The sequence below is a fragment of the Odocoileus virginianus genome, chromosome 8 (assembly GCF_023699985.2).
Source record: "Odocoileus virginianus isolate 20LAN1187 ecotype Illinois chromosome 8, Ovbor_1.2, whole genome shotgun sequence".
NCBI lineage: Eukaryota > Metazoa > Chordata > Mammalia > Artiodactyla > Cervidae > Odocoileus > Odocoileus virginianus.
Genome location: NC_069681.1, coordinates 11,697,585 through 11,710,221, shown reverse-complemented (window position 1 = coordinate 11,710,221; position 12,637 = coordinate 11,697,585). Strand labels below are relative to the sequence as shown.

The 12,637-nt window shown below is 41.8% G+C and overlaps 1 long non-coding RNA gene across 2 annotated transcripts; it reads right to left on the bottom strand.

The window, feature by feature from the left end:
- Nucleotides 1-527: 527 nt before the first annotated feature.
- On the bottom strand, nt 528-5,886 carry LOC139036273 (uncharacterized). 2 transcript variants are annotated; one of them, XR_011488971.1, is made up of 4 exons: nt 5,665-5,886; nt 5,186-5,272; nt 2,072-4,525; nt 528-1,183 (listed from the first exon to the last, which is right to left on the bottom strand). It is a non-coding gene; the product is annotated as an uncharacterized lncRNA (long non-coding RNA). The 2 variants fall into 2 exon arrangements; XR_011488972.1 differs by lacking the exon at nt 2,072-4,525.
- Nucleotides 5,887-12,637: the final 6,751 nt, after the last annotated feature.

Below are 12,637 nucleotides of genomic sequence, written 5' to 3'. Positions count from 1 at the left end.
AATTAAGAAAAACATGATTACTGTAGAGAAACAGACCATAAGGATATCTTAGAAAAGTGTACAGATTTATTGACAAGGGGATTCATCATCACATTTTTTTTTTTTTTTTTGGATAGGTAAGAAGTGGATTTATTTAGAGAGAAACACACTTCACAGAGAGAGTGCGGACCATTTCAGAAAGCAAGAGTGGCCCCAAATATAGCATGGTTAGTTTTTTATGGGCTGGATGATTTCACAGGCTAATGAGTGGGAGGATTATTCCAACTATTTCGGGGATGCATTCTTTTTAATTCTAAAACTGTAAACAACCTACATGGTCAAAAGAGTTTAGATAAATATAGTTATGCTCTGCAGTTATTAAAAACCATTTAAGGCTTTATCTGAAACTAATACAACATTGTAAATCAACTATATTTCAATAAAATTTTTTTTAAAAATCATGTAAGGATATGGGATAGTGATCACAGTATATTAAGGAAAAAATAAGGTTATAAACACTATGTACATTATGATCTTATTTGCTTTTACATATTTATTCATTTATTTTATGGAAAAAAGAAGGACAAATTACAAAAGGTTAAATGTTATAATTTCTGGATGATCCCAAGTGACTTTTATCTTTAAAAAAAAAGAAGTTCAAACTCTTTTAAAAAATGATTTATTTTTGGATTGCAGCACACAGGCTTGGTAGCTGTGACTCGCAGGCCCTAGAGCTAGAGGGCTCTAGTAGTTGTGGAGCATGGACCTGGTTGCTCTGCGGCTTGTGAAATCTTCCCAGACCAGAGATCGAAGCTGTGTCCCCTGCAGGCAGACTCTTATCCACTGCCCCACCAGGGAAGTCCAATTTTTATCTTCTTTGTATTTTTCTGTATTCTACAAAATGTTTGGAATCACCGTGCATTGCATTTAGAATCAGGAACAAGGAATCACTGTTACTTTCAAGTTCCAACATGCCAATTACTCCAATACCTCAAGAACTCGTTGTGTTCACGATGGTTCAGTCAGTCCTTTGAGGGGGTGGATCTTCCAGTTGTAAATGAAAGAAGTGGGTTGCTCTGCCTGCTTTGTAGCTGGAGTCAGCGAACGTCTCACCACGTCCTTTGTCTTGAAGTGTTTGGCTTCTCAGCCATCTCTGGCTGGGGACAGCTTGCTCCTCCCAGAGTCTCTCCATATTCTTCTTGGGCTGAGAAGACAGGAAGAAGGCACATAAGCTGCATCCAGCTGCTCCATCTAGGCAGAGTTTCTGACCATCCACCACAGGGCTTCTCTTAAAGGATGAGGGCAGGATTTCCCTGGTGGTATAGTGGATAAGAATTCGCCTGCCAATGCAGGGGACACAGGTTTGATCCCTGATCCAGGAGGATTCCACATGCCAAGTTGGAATGAAGCCTGAGGGCCAAAACTACTGAGCCCATCCTCTAAGCCCCACGAACCACACCTACTGAACCCGCGTACCTAGAGTCCAGGCTCCACAATAAGAGACGCTACCGCAATGAGGAGCCTGAGCACTGCAGCTAGAGAGTAACCCCCACTCGCCGCAACGAGAGGAAGTCCCAGCACAGCATGAAGACCCAGCCCAACGAAAAATAAAATTAATTAAGTGATGAAAAAATAAGATAAAAATAAAGGATGAGAGCACCACCACCATCACCATCATTGAAAGGTGATGTGGACTAGGTATGTGTTCACGACAAGTAACCTCAAGACCAAACAGATGAATTCTAGAAAAGCACCCAGTTCTCCTACTTCTCTAACACTCCACACTTCCACCGTCATTTAAGGAAAGGACTATTTCTGTGACTGTTTTCTGTAATTTGTTGGTGAATCCAGGTCTCCCTACCTACATTCTTTCCCAGGTAGTTAGCCACTAAGTTAGTGTTACAAAACTATAATCTCAAGACCATAGATGTATCTATCTTCATCAATCAGTTCTCATTGGGTATCCTCTCTGCATCTGGTAAAGTTGTAGGTATAAAGAAATTATTGCAATTTTCCTGTCTTGAGAAATTAGAATCAAGGGAAATTTATGTAAAAATATGAGAGTGTGAGCTTACTGTAGGTGAAAACTTACACAGAGGATTTCCAGCTTTTGGTTTAAGTCACTGTTGTCCTATAAAAAAGTAGAATGACCAGAATAATCTTAATCAATTTTATTGTGCAAAATTAAAATTCAAAAATACTTTTTATTGTATTCTGTCCACATCTCAAGACAGTGGGATTTAATGAATTTAGCTATATAGAGATAAATATCAACCATTATTTTTCATTTTCTCGAAAAGATGGTGAGATTTATGATACCATTATCTTTACTAGCTTCTAGTGTAAGGAATCTGAGGTTGATCCATTTCCTCCAAATCTTTTGTTTAGTAAGTTTTTATGCAAGTGGAAAACTTAGTGCTAACAGAAACAAATTTGACCACACTTTTTAAATTATAGGATAATTACTAATTCTGTGGTCATTCATTCCCATGCCATCAACTCCAACACAGGAAACTATGAGAAATAGAACCACTGGTAAAATTAAACCTGCAATTATAGCACCAATTTCTAGGATATGTTGATTTTTCTCTATTTTGCAACATGTACACAGATATATAAAATTTTCTCATTTATTTCTCACACGTTGACCCTGTAAATCCAGTTTGTCATGCCATAGTGATTTTACTAAATTTAAGAGAGTTTTTGATACTGCTTTATAGCCTTCCTTGTTAGCTGATTTTTAATGTGAAGGTGATAATATACCCAGTGTATTAGTACAAACTGGCACCACCAACTCAACGGACATGAGTTTGAGCAAACTCTGGGAGATAGTGAAAGATAGGAAAGCCTGGCATGCTGCAGTCCATGGGGTTGCAAAGAATCGGATGACAGCAACTGAACAACAACAAATCCTTGAAAACACTAATGGAAGAAAGGAAGAAAGAAGAAAAAAGGATGAAAGAAAGAGAATGAAGCAAATTCATGCTTTATCTTAAAATTTATCTTAATTCACCACCATTTTAGCTAATAATTATCCTTGCTAACTAGTATTTGGATCAATCTCTGTATTTGCAGTAAATTCCCATCACATTTCATATCTTTGCTAATATCCTCCATCTATTTCCAGAAATTTTTGTAGGTACCCTTTATTTCTCTCATCCTCCACTCTCTGCCCTTCTTGGTTCTTAGGCCAAGGTCTTCAGGGTTTCACTATCCCTACTTACCACTCAAATAGTTCCCAAATTTTCCTAATTGGTTAAAGCCCCCTCTAACTAGAATCCTCCTTCCATCACCATTATCTACATAACTAGTCTGTAATCTTTTTCCCTTTCTATAGTCATAGTAAACTATTAATTAAAAAAATTTCATCTAATTCTGTGTGTTATATGCCTCTCTGGACCAATATTGCCTTTTTTTTTTTTCTGGCCACACTGAAGACATGCTGGATCTTAGTTCCCTGACCAGGGATCAAGCCCATGTCCCTGCAGTGGAGGCTCAAAGTCATAACCACTGGGTGGCCAGGGAAGCCCCAATATTGTCAGTCTTAAATTATCAGTTTCATTGACAGGTGCCCTGGCTAGTTCAAATGACATGATCATACGTCTGATTTGACACACCCCACCCACAGCTCGGAAGTGGAGAGGACAGTAATCAAAGTAATAATAAATAGTGAGCACTTAGTGCTTTGCAGTACTATCTGAATTTAAACTCAGATGTCTGAATACGAAACCATCCCTCTTACTGATACACTATACTGTTGTGCTGAGGAGGAAGAGAAGAAAGAAGGCAGAGGAGGAAGGGGGGAAGGTACAGCAACAGCGGGTAATCTCTAAAGTTGAAAAGCACTGGAACGGTATCTGAATTCCACGCTCTGCGGCTGCACCATGGCAGCATGCATTGAGCAATTACAGTTTCAAGTCCAGGTAGTGTGCTGTGTGTGACATGCATACACGTGCCTGCCTCGTGTGTAAGAAGCGACGTGGTCCCCATTTTCCCGGAGCTGGAGAAGAGCAAAGGGCACGGAAGGACATAGAACTGGGGATGGGGCTCTTCACCAGGGAAGTGTTGTCTGGAGAGTTCTCTGAAGGATGCTATGCTGTGCTCGGCTTAGCTGCTAAGCCATCAGTGCTAATCAGAGAGGGTTAGGGGAGAGCCTTGGAGCAATGGAACTAGCGTGTGCAAATGCCCCGCTTCATGTGAAGGAGGAGGTTTATTAAAACCATGCAAGGGAAGTTCCCAGCGCAGTTCCTGGCACATAGTAATGGTTAATAATATTAACAACGTTGATGATGGTAGTGGCAGTAATGGTGATGATAATGATGGCGATGGAAGTGGTGATGATGGGGGTAATAGAGATGGAGGTGGTGGTGATGGTCTTGATGTTGCTGGGGATGATGATGGTGGTAGAGGCTTCCACAAGAAATATCTCCTTCCAAGTTATTGCCCTTGGATTTTCTTAACCAGTAGAGCTCAGTAGCTGAAATTTTCTCTTTTTCCCAGGTTCTGGGTCACTCTTTGGTGAAGGTTTTTATTCAAAGTCAATTTCCTTAAGGGCAGGAAAGAAAAGGAAGAAGGAATAAAAGGATCATGGACACCTGACTAGTATTTATTTTATTTGTAAATCATTTAAGTGTAGTATCAGCAGGCTTATTGAGTTAATCTTTACAAATAAAAGAAAAAAAAAACCATAGATGATCTATCACTCAATAGTTTCTCCAGAGAAATACTGATCAGTGCCAGTTTCTCTAGAGAAAAACCTAATGAGAGCAATTAGATGAGATACTTACCCACAGAACAAAGAAAACGATATTTCCTTCAGAGTAAATAATACCTCTTCCAAACCCACGCCCCTTTCAGACCACTTCGGAGCAATCATTGCTGATAGCAATGTCTTTTAACAGTCCTGCAAATGGTATGGAAATCACGGTCCATGCAGTTTCCTAGTTCTCTTTCATGTTTACCAGCCATCTCAAATAGGTGGGCACTTATTTTAAACACTCTGAAATGCTATGCAAAATATGCAGTGAAGTAGTTTGCATGGATGATTAAGTCTTTATCTGTGACCTTCACCTCTTTCTACAGCTGCTCTACATATAATGGGGTTCAAAGGATGAGAGAATCTCACAGCTGTAAACACTGAATTCCCACACCCAAAACATTTTCATAAAAGCCAAATAAAAACACATAGAAAGGCGTGGTTGCTCACCTTCATTTTCTTTTAAGTAGTTTGGTTGTTTTCTGTTAGAGTTCACCTGGTTTGTTTATTTAAGGTTTATTTCCAGTAGGCTATTGCCTGAAGAAGGAGAAAACAATCATTGCAAGCATGAACTAGAGAAACTGCAATCTTCCTACCAGTGCATGGGAAGTAAATTAATTCTTTAAAGCAGAAGTTCTAGGAGGAGCAAAGCTCCACATAAATCCTGAAATTTTGTGTCCATATACATAGGTGCAGGGCTTCCCAGGTGATGCTAGTGGTAAATAAACCACCTGTCAATGCAGAAGACTTGAGAAATTCAAGCTCTGTGAGTTCAATCCCTGGGTCAGGAAGACCCCCTAGAGGAGGGCATGGCAACCCAATCCTATTATCTGGCCTGGAGAATCCCATGGACAGAGGAGCCTGGCAGGCTACAGTCCATGAGGTTGCAAAGAGTCAGATATGACTGAATCGACTTAGCACACACTCACTTGTATAGGTGCACGCCTCCCCAGGGTGGGCAGTGGGGTGAGGAGCCATCACTTTCTTTAGATATTCGATCAAGTCCATAGCCGCAGAAGAATCATTAAATCCACGGCTCAGCTGTGTCCTCCTTGTACTGTTCTTTCCCTGGGCCGCTTTTAAACACGTAGAAAGATATTTTAAAAGGGCAGCACCTCTGTTTAATTGCTCATAAATTAAATCTGAGCAACGTGATGTACAGTAAGTATAAAAATGACGTGGATGTGAAACAATGTCAATAGAATAAAGTGATCACTTGTCCAAACATCAGAAAATATCACCAAGAAAGGTAATGAACAAACTGGAGTAGAAGACTATTTAAAAATTTTTTTCAATTATTATTTTAAAAAATTTCAAAACCTCAGCGTGTATGTGGATTATGGTGTGATATCCCTGGGACAAAGTTCTCTTCAGTTGACATACAAGACAGGAATTTGAGTGCTGTAGAAAAATCACCACATTTGCTGATATCATCTTTTTTCCAATTGTCATGGTCTGTGAATTTTCGGAGTCATAATTTCTTTTCCCGCACTTAGTCCTTATACGCCTTGCTCATTTTTTCCAGTGATCTTCATCCTTTGGTGGTTATAAGTCTAAATGCCCTCCAAGGTGGGATGCTGTGGATGATAACGGAGTTTACGTGTACTTTTAACTAGCAACCTATACTGGAGAGCTAACTAGCAGTTCTGCCACAAAAGGAAATGCTGGAGGGAAGGGGGTAGTTGCTTATTTGTTTATTTAAGATGCTATGATATACTCACCTCTAGGGATGTTAGAACAAATTCCAGGAGATAGTGAAGGACAGGGAAATCTGGTGTCTAGGATGCCGCAGAGTCAGACACAGCTGAGCAACCGAACAACAAGGGATGTAAATGAACGCCTTGGATTCTTTCCCTAATGTTTTTTTTTTAAAGAAGTTCAGTTGTGTCCAACTTTTTGTGACCTTATGGACTCTACAGTCCATGGAATTCTCTAGACCAGAATACTGGAGTGGGTAGCCTTTCCCTTCTCCAGGGGATCTTCCCAACCCAGGGATCGAACCCAGGTCTCCCACATTGCAGGTGGATTCTTTACCAGCTGAGCCATCAGGGAAACCCAAGAATACTGGAGTGAGTAGCCTATTCCTTCTCCAGGGGATCTTCCTGACCCAGGAATCAAACCAGGGTCTCCTGCATTGGAGGCAGATTCTTTACCAACTGAGTTATCAGACAAAAGTAAACAATTTCAGGGAGCTTATACTAATTAATGACATGCCTTTTTAAGATGTCTGTTGAGGCAGGGGTCCCCAACCTCTGAATGTGGATTGGTACCTCCTGTCAGATCAGCAAGAACATTAGATTAGAAATAAAGTACGTGATAAATGTAATATGTTTGAATTATCCTGAAACCACCCCTTACCCGTTTTGGGCTGTGGAAAAAATTGTCTTCCACAAAACCAGTCCCTGGTGCCAAAAACGTTGGGGACCGCTGTAGGTACATCATCATGATATGCCTCTGTAAAATGATAGGAAAGAGTTGTCTCTAAAGAAGAAAAGAAAGAGGAGGAGGAAGAAGAGAAGAATTGGAAGAAGAAAAAGAGGAGTGGGAGAGGGAGGAGGGGCAGAGAAGAGGATGGCTGAAGGAAAAACTTCTTCAGAACAGCCTTCAAAGAACATCCTGGGCCAATATACACTAACATCTTGGCTCTAAATCTCTCTGTGTGGAGAGGAGAAGCAGAAAACGAGAGAAAGAAGCCCGATGAGAGGGCTGAGTTCTTTCAGTGGAGCTCTGGGGGTGTCATCTTGCGGAAGAGACATGACGAAACACAGACAGGCCTCCCAGGAGTGCCAGGCTGCACGCCGAGACTATGTTCAGGGAACTTATTTCTCTGAAGCAAGGATTCTGAGAGGAGTGTGTGCTCATAAACTTGTGGTGGTGGTTCTTTAGTCGCTCAGTCATGTCCGACTGTATGTGACCCCGTGGGCTGTAGCCCACCAAACTCCTCTGTCCATGCGATTTTCCAGGCAAGGATCCTGGAGCAGGTTGCCATTTCTTTCTCCAGGGGAATCTTCCTAACCCAGGGATCGAACCCATTTTTCCTGCGTCTTCTGCATTCTTTACAGATTCAGGCAGGCAGATTCTTTACCACTGAGTCACCAAGGAAACTCATAAGACTTAGGCGCACTTTTTTTGCCCAGGGGAGAGGAGACATAGCTTTCTTTAGATATTTAATGTAGTCCACGACTTCAAAAAACATGTTAACACTAATTGCTTAGGGGCAGGGCTCCCCAGAACAACTCTTTCCAGAAGCTTCGAGGTTGCTCTGCTTCTCCTAAGTCCTGATTTCATCTACAGGGAAAGAAGCAACGTGTAGGGGTGTTGGAGCAGCTTTTTCCTGAGTATGAAACCTAAGAAGCTTAAATCCACAGCCGGTCTCCTTAAGCTCATGTCCTAACAAGAACAGAATTTAGACGGACTGCACGTGTATGGAAGCACATCTTCTCTATTTGCTATGTTATTTGTTCTTCACACATCTTTGGAGATAAGTAGGTCGCCTTACCATCAGTTCCCATTCACAGAACAGGAAATTGAGGGCCGGAGAGCTAAAGCAACTGGTTTAAGTTCGTGAGCGGTACTGACCTGCTGAGCTGAGAATCTAGGCTTCTGACTCCTAGGTCAGTGTCTGTTCTACCACAGCCCTCTGCCCCCAGTTTTTATCACGGGCAGGAATCCAAAGACGGGTAAGACATGTCTGCCCACAAGGAAGTTAAAATCTAAACACAGTTTTGTTTTGTTTTCCTCCTAGTGGAAAAGATGTTTTTAATCCCCTCCACTCAACCCTGCACATGTTGCTGTTACGTGCCCTGCCCTTTCTCAGAGGTAGACTGAATCAAAGCCATTTAGAGGGAAGCCGTGCTCTTGCCAGACAGCAAAGAAAGTAGCCAGAGCTTATGTTGCCCGCAAAACTCCGGGTAGATGAGAAAAACAAACAATACTCCTCATCACATTTTTAAAGATACATTTTGTTTGAAAGAATAGGGTCAGAATCTTGCTGGGAAGGCAAATAACCTTCCTTCAGTTAACATGTAATGTACAAATTATTATTTATTAGAAACATGTTTATTTACTTGAATTTGTGATTGAAAGTCTTATTAGCTCTTTGCAATTTTGGGTGTTGGGGGGTTGTTGTTGTTTTACTTCTCCTTGTATCTTCATTCTTTCCACCTAACTGTGCAATGTACATTCAATTTGGGCAGGATGTACTTCTGTGATTCTTGGTTTGGGGTTTGGACCTGTGACTTGTTTTTGCCAATAAGGCCAACGTCATATTGTACCCACTTAGAGCCAGAGCCTCAAGAAGCCTTATGTTTTTTCCTAGGGCTCCTTGTGTACTTCTGCCGTCACCTTGAGAAGACCATGCAGGCTAGCCCACTGGTACCAGGAAAAGAGAGACTGGATATTTGGGATGGAGCTGCAACTAAGTCATCGCAATTGGGCAGAGTCTACATTAACTAATTCCCCCAAAAGGCACCTCTCTGAAGGTGTCTCCAAGGCCAAACCACCAGCTTATTACAAAGTTCTTTTTCATAACCCATCATGTATTTTTGGTCCCAACCCAGCAGATTCAATTTTAGTTGAACTTTCCTGTTTAATTTTTCTTTTCAAAAAAGTTTTAGCGGCAAGTAGGATCTTATTTCCCCAACCAATGATGGAACCCGCACCTCCTGCATTGGAAGCGTGGCGTGTTAACCACTGGACTTCCAGGGAGGTCCTTGCTGAATTTTAATAAAGAAGCTTCAACTCTCTGAGTTTCCTTTACCTGGAGGAAGGGAGTTCTGGCCCAATTACGTTTTGTTTTGTTTTCTCTCTTGCAAGATATTTGCTTTACAATATTGTCCTGGTTTCTGCTATACATCAACATGAATCAGCCACAGGTGTACATATGTACATTACAGATATACCTCGGAGATAGTGCGGGTTCCATTGCAGACCACTATAATAAAGCAAATATTAAAAAGAAAAAAACAGGTCTCATGCATTTTTTGGTTTCCCAGCGCTTCCCAGGCCCCCCTACTTAAGGAAGGTGAAAACATTTACACATGTTGACAAAGAGCCTTGCTTCCACCGGGGCTCCACGACAGAGTGGGCTCCACAGAACGTTATTTGAGAGACTAGTTTTTCAATTGCCTTGAGGGAATACGGCTAATACCCTAGTGCTATTGTTGGTGCATAGAACTTTCAGGATTAAACCTCTCACAAAACCCCAACTGAGAAGGGCTTCCCCGGTAGCTCAGCTGGTAAAGAATCCACCTGAAATGCAGGAGACCCCAGTTCGATTCCTGGGTCGGGAAGATCTGCTGGCGAAGGGATAGGCTACCCACTCCAGTGTTCTTGGGATTCCCTGGTGGCTCAGTAAAGAATCTGCCTGCAATGCAGGAGACCTGGGTTCAGTCCCTGGGTTGGAGAATCCCATGGACTGTATAGTCTATAGGGTTACAAAGAGTTGGACATGACTGAATGACTTTCAGTGACAAATCTGATCTGAGTTAAATCCATGTTTCTTCTTTTAATGCCCAATTCTGTTGTTCTTCTTCTATTGTCTCAGCTTCCATCTGCTGTTGGCCATAACAGTATGATCCATACTGTGTACAACTATATTTATTTATACATTTATGGTTGCTCAAAATTCTCTAAGTATAAATTTCAAATCAATTGTATTACTAGGATGATTCATCAAATTGTTCAGCTCTCCTTCCAGTAGGTTGGTAGGGATTATACTTTCATGATTTCTTAAAGTTAGATGTGCCATATATTAATAACTTCCTTTGGTAAAAGCGATGAGCATCATTTTCAAGCAGAGTCTTTAAGAGCTTGCGCATACTTCACCATGTTCTCTTTTCCTGCCTCAACAAACACAGACTCACATTTTGAGATAGAACTTGGATCCTGGAGTAGCTAAAATGAGTAGAATGAGGTCTTACCACCTCACATTAACGATGGATGATGGATGCAAAAAATCACTTTTGTTTGTGTTCAGCCTCTGAAATTTTTGTGCTGTTTGTTACTGCAGCATAACTTTACTTATCCTACCTGCTTCTTCCAAAATGCTCTGCGAAATTCCTGCCCCTCTTTACTTACAAACTAGGAGTGATTTATCTTCACAGGTTTTAGTGCTTTTGTTTTGTGACTCCCTCTATGCTGAACAATTCATGTTTTCTGAATCTGCTAACTCTGTCTTCTACCGTGAGTGGTATGAAGAGGTCCATTTCTATTTCAGAACTGTGCCAAAAGCAGGGCTCTGGGCATAGTCTATCCCAGGTATAGCAATAAGGGAGTGAATCACATGGAGCAGATTTTAAAACAGTTTGTTGCTGTTCAGTCATTCAGTCATGTCCCACTTTTTGTGACCCCATGGACTGCAGCATGCCAGGCTTCCCTGTCCTTCGTCATCTCCCAGAGTTTGCTGAAACTCATGTCCATTGAATTAATGATGTCCTCCAACCATCTCATTCTCTGTTGCTCCCCTCTCCTCCTGTCCTCAATCTTTCCTAGCATCGGGGTCTTTTCCAATGAGTCAGCTTATCGCATCAGGTGGCCAAAGTATTGGACAGTAATACAACCAACTAAAAATCAGTGTGTTTTTTATTATCATCTTGTGGCTGAGTACAAGATGGCTTAAATGTGCTCATTGCATAGTAGGTGCAAGAACTTTACCAGCAATAAATGTCCATACCAGCTGGGATGCGAGGATTCATTCATTTTCTCAGTACCTCTTAGGTGCAAACACCCAGTGCTGTGTACTGCAGGTGAAGTACCCCGCAGTACTGACGCAGTCCCTGCCCGCGTGGATTTCACACTCAGGGTGCAGGGATAGAATCCAGCAACAGTGCCAGTTGGGATGAAAGGCATTGCTCTTCCTTCTTGAGAAGATAACGTTTGAGTTAGGCTGAATGATAAGGAGGAGGCAGCGGTGGAAGATCTAGGAGAACATTCCAGGTGCAGTGAGAGTCAGTGCAAGAGTCTTGAACCAAGAACACGGCTGTATCTAGAGCACTGCGGTTGAGGTGGTGCCTGGAGACGGATGGTGAAGAAAAGGGCCGGGAGGAGGCACTGTGCAGAATCTCACAGGCCATGGTGAGGAGTCTGGATTTTAATCTGGTTGCAAAGGGGAAGCACTGGAAAGCTTTAGGCAGGAGAGGTATATAATTTCATAAAGAAAGACCCCTCTGGCTGCTGTGTAGAGTATAGAGAGGCAAGAAGGGGAGCAGAAACCATTGAGGGGGTTGTTGCCTTGGTCTGAGTGAGGGATGATCATGGCTTGGATGAAAGTCCTAGCAGTGGGTATGAAGGAAATGGTCAAATTCAAGAACTGTCTTGGAAGTCGAGAGGATACGACTTACTGGTTTGGATAGTAGCTGTGATGAAAGACAGGACATATAAATGACTCCTACTTAAAATTATGGATTAAACAATTGAGTGGGTGATGAGCATCAATTATTGAGACATTTTCTTCTTAGCTTATGCTCCGCTAACCTCGAAAAAGAAAAATGAATCCCCTTTCCCCAACTAACTCTTGCACTAACAAAAAAGAAATACACTAAAGAAATAGGATGAAAGAATTGTTTTTCAGTTAATTAACATTCTCATATTATTTAAGCTACTGAGTGGCACTAGTGGTAAAGAATCTACCTGCCAATGCAGGAGATACAAGAGACGAGGGTTCAGTCCCTGGGTTGGGAAGATCCCCCTGGAGAAGGGCATGGCAACCCACTCCAGTAATTTTGCCTGGAAAATCCCATGGACACAGAAGCCTGGTGGGTTGCAGCTCATGGCATCACAAAGAGTAGGACATGACTGAACGACTAAGTGCCCACACACACACAATTATCACCACCCCAGGGCATCCAGGATTGAACTCAGACAAGCGGTTTGATTGGTCCATGGTGACATCATGCTTCTATT